Source organism: Eucalyptus grandis, chromosome 2 (genome assembly GCF_016545825.1).
Source record: "Eucalyptus grandis isolate ANBG69807.140 chromosome 2, ASM1654582v1, whole genome shotgun sequence".
Taxonomy (NCBI): Eukaryota; Viridiplantae; Streptophyta; class Magnoliopsida; order Myrtales; family Myrtaceae; genus Eucalyptus; species Eucalyptus grandis.
The window spans coordinates 47,916,344-47,921,608 of NC_052613.1; the positions used below are offsets into that span (position 1 = coordinate 47,916,344).

The 5,265-nt window shown below is 43.9% G+C and overlaps 1 long non-coding RNA gene across 1 annotated transcript; it reads left to right on the forward strand.

Annotated features, from left to right (window-relative positions):
• The first annotated feature begins 4,752 nt into the window (after positions 1–4,752).
• LOC120289198 lies at positions 4,753–5,265 on the forward strand. The gene is made up of 3 exons (XR_005547109.1): positions 4,753–4,800; positions 4,880–4,968; positions 5,047–5,265. It is a non-coding gene; the product is annotated as an uncharacterized LOC120289198 (long non-coding RNA).

Genomic DNA, 5,265 nt, shown 5'->3' on the forward strand with positions numbered 1-5,265 from the left:
CATCCGGTCGCGATGTGTGAACGTTGCGGCCGCCGTGGTCGCACCGATCTCGCGACCGAGATGGGTCGCGCGAAGGTCGCGACCTCCGCGGAGGTCGCCCGAGCATGGCCGACGCACGCAGATATCCGGTCACCCAGATCCGCTGGGCCGCGACCTCCAGCGAAGGTCGCGGGGTCGGCCACCCATCCGGTCACGCCGCGGCTGGTCGCGACCGATGGGTTGCGCGAAGGTCGCGACCTCCGGCGGAGGTCGCTACTGGCCAGGCGACGCAGATCCGCGTCGCGACCTCTCGCGAAGGTCGCGCGGGCGACTCCATCCGATCGCGGCGCAAGGTCGCGGCGCGCGACTCGCATTCGCAACAAATGGTCGCGGCCGCGACTCTTCGCGGCGACCTCTCAAGCGGGGTCACGCGACCTCGCCGAAGGGTCGTGCGGCCGCGGCGGAGGTCGTGGGGCGGCGGGTCGGCGTGGCGGGCGCGACGGTCGCCGGCGAGTGCGTGCCCTTCGTCGACAACTCGCTCACGAAGAAGAAAGAAGAAGATGAACAGTTAGGGTAAAAAGGGAAAACGAAAAATCAACGGGGACAATTTGGGAAGGAAGTTTTTATTTAGTCAGCATTCGCCCGGCATGCGAGAAGGCTGGCCTAAGGCAGCCCCCCACCGCGGGGCTTTCAGCCTTGAATGCTTGGCATTCCCCAAATGGGGTTGAAATTTTTACCAAACACCCACAAATTAGCCGAAAGGGCTTTTGAGGGTTCAAAGTGGCTTGCAAATGCCACTCCCAAACGCAGCCTAAGTAACGAAGAAAACAGCTTTTGAAGATTTGATCAATTTTATAAAAGTGAATTCAGATTTTCTAAAAGTTGGAAAGATTCTATCATAGAAAGAGTGATTTTTTTTTTTTTAAGAAACCCTTTTGGTGGTCTCGTCAATTTTTTTAAGTTACGACTTTATTCGTAATTTAGGAATAGACAAAAACACAAATTCATTTTGACAACTTATATGGGGCTTTCATGAAATCTCTGGATAAAATGTTTGAGGTTTAAAACCTCACTGAGAATTCACTTTGTATTTAGTAGAGATTGAGCGAGCTTACCAAGAGAATATAGCGTTAATATGTTTTTAACAATTGGAAGCATGGATAGAATCACTCAAAAAATAAATCCCTTTGATAGAATACTTGTTTGGAATATTATCCAACAATACAAGGTTATATAATAAGGGAAATTACTCAAAAATTCATAAATTTATTAAATAAAATTTAATTCAATGCTAAACTTTCTAATTTAGCCTACATAGCCATAAATATTTTAATAATTTTTCAATATAATTCATTCTGTTAATTTAAGCCGGAAAATGCTTGCATAGAGGTCCAATAAGTGCTTCCCATCCTTTCTACTAATCGTCTTTCGTTTTTTTTTTTTTTAATTGTCGAAAGTCTTTCGTGATGTGCAAGAAATAAATCCAAATTGCATGATTCTACAATTTTTATAAAATTATCTGATTTTGTTTTCATTTTAACCTTTTTTCGTTTTCTTGTCACTGTTCTTCTTTATGTCTCCATCATCTTTGTACCGACAAAAAGACATCACTGTTCATTCTCATTTTTCTCCTGCCCTACCGTCCCCGGCAAAGGCTGGGCGGTGGACTGGGGACTCGGCGATGGTCGGAGACCTCACCCAGGCCTGGAGAAAGTCTGCGACTCTCATCGGAGCCTCGGCGGTGGCCGATGAACCTCGCCGGCGCCACTATTTTCTGCCTTACAGAAAATAACTGATCATCATCTTCAACTGGATTCATCTTCGGATGCTTCCCCTGGTGGCTACAATGGTGAGGAAGTTCAAGCTGCAGAGTCCATGGCCCTGAGCTCATCATCTCCGTCGCCCCCCACGGACGAAAACCCGATGACTCGCTGATACATGAAGACATCTCCACAAGCTCCAGAAGGACCTGCTCCGCAGGATTCGTCTATGGAGTTGATGACCCCACTGCCTTAAGAAGCCCGATCTCGATAGGGATTCGGGGATAGCATCAAGGTATGGGCAAAGGCTAGCCGGCGATCCTGCTGACCATTTCCGACGATCCTTTCTGACCATTTCCGGCGCTGACGGATGGCCTAAAAGAAGATGAATAATGAGGAAAGAGGAAAAAAAATATTAATAATTCAGTAACGAAGAATTATAATTAAATTGACTAAATTAATAATATTATGACTAAATCAGAATTCATATAATAGATTTAATATGTTTTGGGGACTTCCTCAACGTAATTAAATCATCTAGATAGGGGCACAACCTAGCTGGCTATCACCGAGGCCTCAATGATCTCTGCCGACCATTTCCGGCGCAGGTGGATGGCCTAAAAAGAAGATGAATAAATAATAATTTAATAACGGAGAAGGAGATCAGGAACAATATAAAAAAAGAAAGAAAGAAATCAAAAAGTTTACAAAATTTCTCATAATGAAGATGTTTTGAGGGGAATGGTACACAATGGATCCCTAACCATATAGGACGGCACTAGGTGGACAAAATTAGAAAATCATTGAAAAAGAATTAATTGTATTTGCATAATTTAAATTTTAAAATTAAGTCGGAATTCACATAATAGATTTAATATGTTCCAAGTAATTTCCTTAATATAATTAAACCGGTCCTAGGAAGCGTTCGGTTAACCTAGAATAAGATTTGACAAACAGAAAATTCAGATAAACTACTCTAGAAAAGCACCCTAAGACTTTTGCCATTTTGCTTTCTTTCTTACATTGTTATGCAGTCTGAGGCAAAGAAAGAGGAGTTGCCTAGCGTTTTATTCAGCTTGATCCGCATATCTTTTGCTCAAGGTGGGTGACTAAACATAAGAAATATGCGGCTCTATATGAATGGATGAAAATGGACAATACATCAAGCGAATTTATACTAGAGTGTCACTATATAATATAATAACAATATCCTTTCTAGCACTTGTTATTATGCAAATATATAAACTACACCATTTCATTATAAAAACATATATTAGTTAAGTGGTTATGCAAAAATATTTTTCTTTTCAAAAAAGGCTTCAAATCCAATTTTAAAGCAAGTTCGCTCGGATTGGGTTTGATTGAATTGGTTTTTTTTTTTTGAGTAAAATCAATGAATAATTTAGACTCTTGGAATCATAAATCGAACCGATCCTAAGCCCTTAAAATAGAAAAGTTGAAACTGAAGTAATTCTCTCATAGAATGGGCCTAAGTCGATTAATCCACGCGTTTCACCATATTCTTGAGTCGAATTGGATTCGGGCTACTCCTAACAAGAGAGTAATCGGAAAAATTAACCTCGATCCAAATTAGAGATACGTTAAATGATGAATAAACAATCAATTCACGAGACAATCGCTCATCGGTGGACTAATCCCCAACTTAATTGAACTCTACGGAATCAGCCAACAATTCCGACCCTTGGAATTAGAAATAGAAACAATCCAAAGTCCTCGTAGCTGGATATCAAACCGAAGAACCACCCCTAAAATAGGCCCTAGTCGATTATTATAAATCAGTTCAGTCCCATTCTCCAAGCAAGTCGAATACGACGATCACTCTCAATGATACGGAATTGGGAAAAAATTAATCTTGATCCAAATTGGAGGAAATGGTAAACAATGAATAAAACAATCGCTAATAGGTTGACCAATCCCCAACCTAATTCAACTCTCGCCGCCGAATCAAAGCCATATCTGATCTCTCTCTCTCGGCGTCAAAACTCTCGACACCGTCATCCACGAGTTTTCCCAACTTGCGCCAACTAATGCTGACCAATTTTTTTTACTTAAATAATAAAATCAGGAAATAGTCTCTCTCTCTCTCTCTCTCGAGATCCTGGAGCCTCAGCCTCGTTTCCACGCTCTTCTTCAGATCACCCACCCCCTCGATATCGATCCATCCATCGGCGAGTTCAGAGCCACAGAGAAACTCCGGCCGATCGAGATTCGAACCCGCACGCGCCGAGAGCGACGGCGGCAGGTGAGAGAGCTCGAGAGCTCGAGAGAGAGGGAGGGTTGCGTGCGACTGCGCGTGGACGGAGTGAACGCGGCGGAGATGAAGTACTTGATCGAGGTGGAGAAGGGAAGGAGGCCAGGGACGGAGGCCGTCGGTCGGCCCCGTGTACCGGAGCACGTCTTCGCCAAGGACGGCTTCCCCGCCGGTGCCCGGATTGGAGAGCTGCTGGGACGTCTTCCGGTGAGTCGTCGTCGTCGTCGTCATCGTGGGGTTCGGTTGGGGCTGGATGAAAGGGGGCGCGATGATGAGGTCTTTTGAGTGTGTGCGCGCGTCTTGTTGCCTGGTGCGAAGTGGGAGTGAGTTTCTTCCGGCGAAGTTCAGTTGTCGATTCCGGTTCGAAATTGATCGTTTTGTTTTGATTTGTCCTTAAAGTTTGTTCTTTTAGTATGCGTATGAAGTGAAGTGCTTCAGATTCGATGCTCTCTTTCTGCAATCCATAGTGTTTCCGTCGAATGCGAAGACCTGCTTGCATGCGTGATTCCGATCGGTTACTTTAGTGAAGCAGTTCATTTCATTGGAGAGACCTAACAAGTCTTTGATTCTCTCTGGCCTGGTGCTTCGGTAGAGCGTGTATTTTGGTTAATTCAACTGGTCAACTCGATCCTATTGATTGCCTTTGTTTTGTTTCGCTGAAAGTATTGTGCATAAGTGATTGTTTTAGATGTGATGCTTGTGATAGTAAATAACATCCTTCTACAGGATAACCGTGAGAAATATCCCGATAACCATATGCTCGGTCGACGTGAGATCGTGAATGGAAAGGTACAATCGTGGTTAATTGGTCGTTTTTGCTGCATTGCTTGCTATTCCTTGCCTTGATATCTGGACTGTTTGAGAGCAGGCTGGAAAAATATGTGGCAAACATACAAACAAGTGTACGATAAAGTGATCAGAATTGGGAATGCTATCCGGAGCTGTGGTGTTGAACCGGTAAAACATACTACCAATAAAACTGCCGGTGTTGAATAATATGTTGTGTGTTTTAATTGTTTCGTTTCTGTGACACAGAGGGCTAAATGTGGAATTTACGGTGCCAACTGCGCGGAGTGGATTATGAGCATGGAGGTCAGTGGATCCCTTCAAACATATTATTAGACTTATAGCTTGTTTGCAAACGTGACCTGTCTTGGTAGCATGAAGTAAGAATTGGCACTGGAGCCTGGAGGATAGTCCTGCCAAATCTCATGCCATCTGATTCACTTTCTGGGTTATTAATGCCAAAATTTA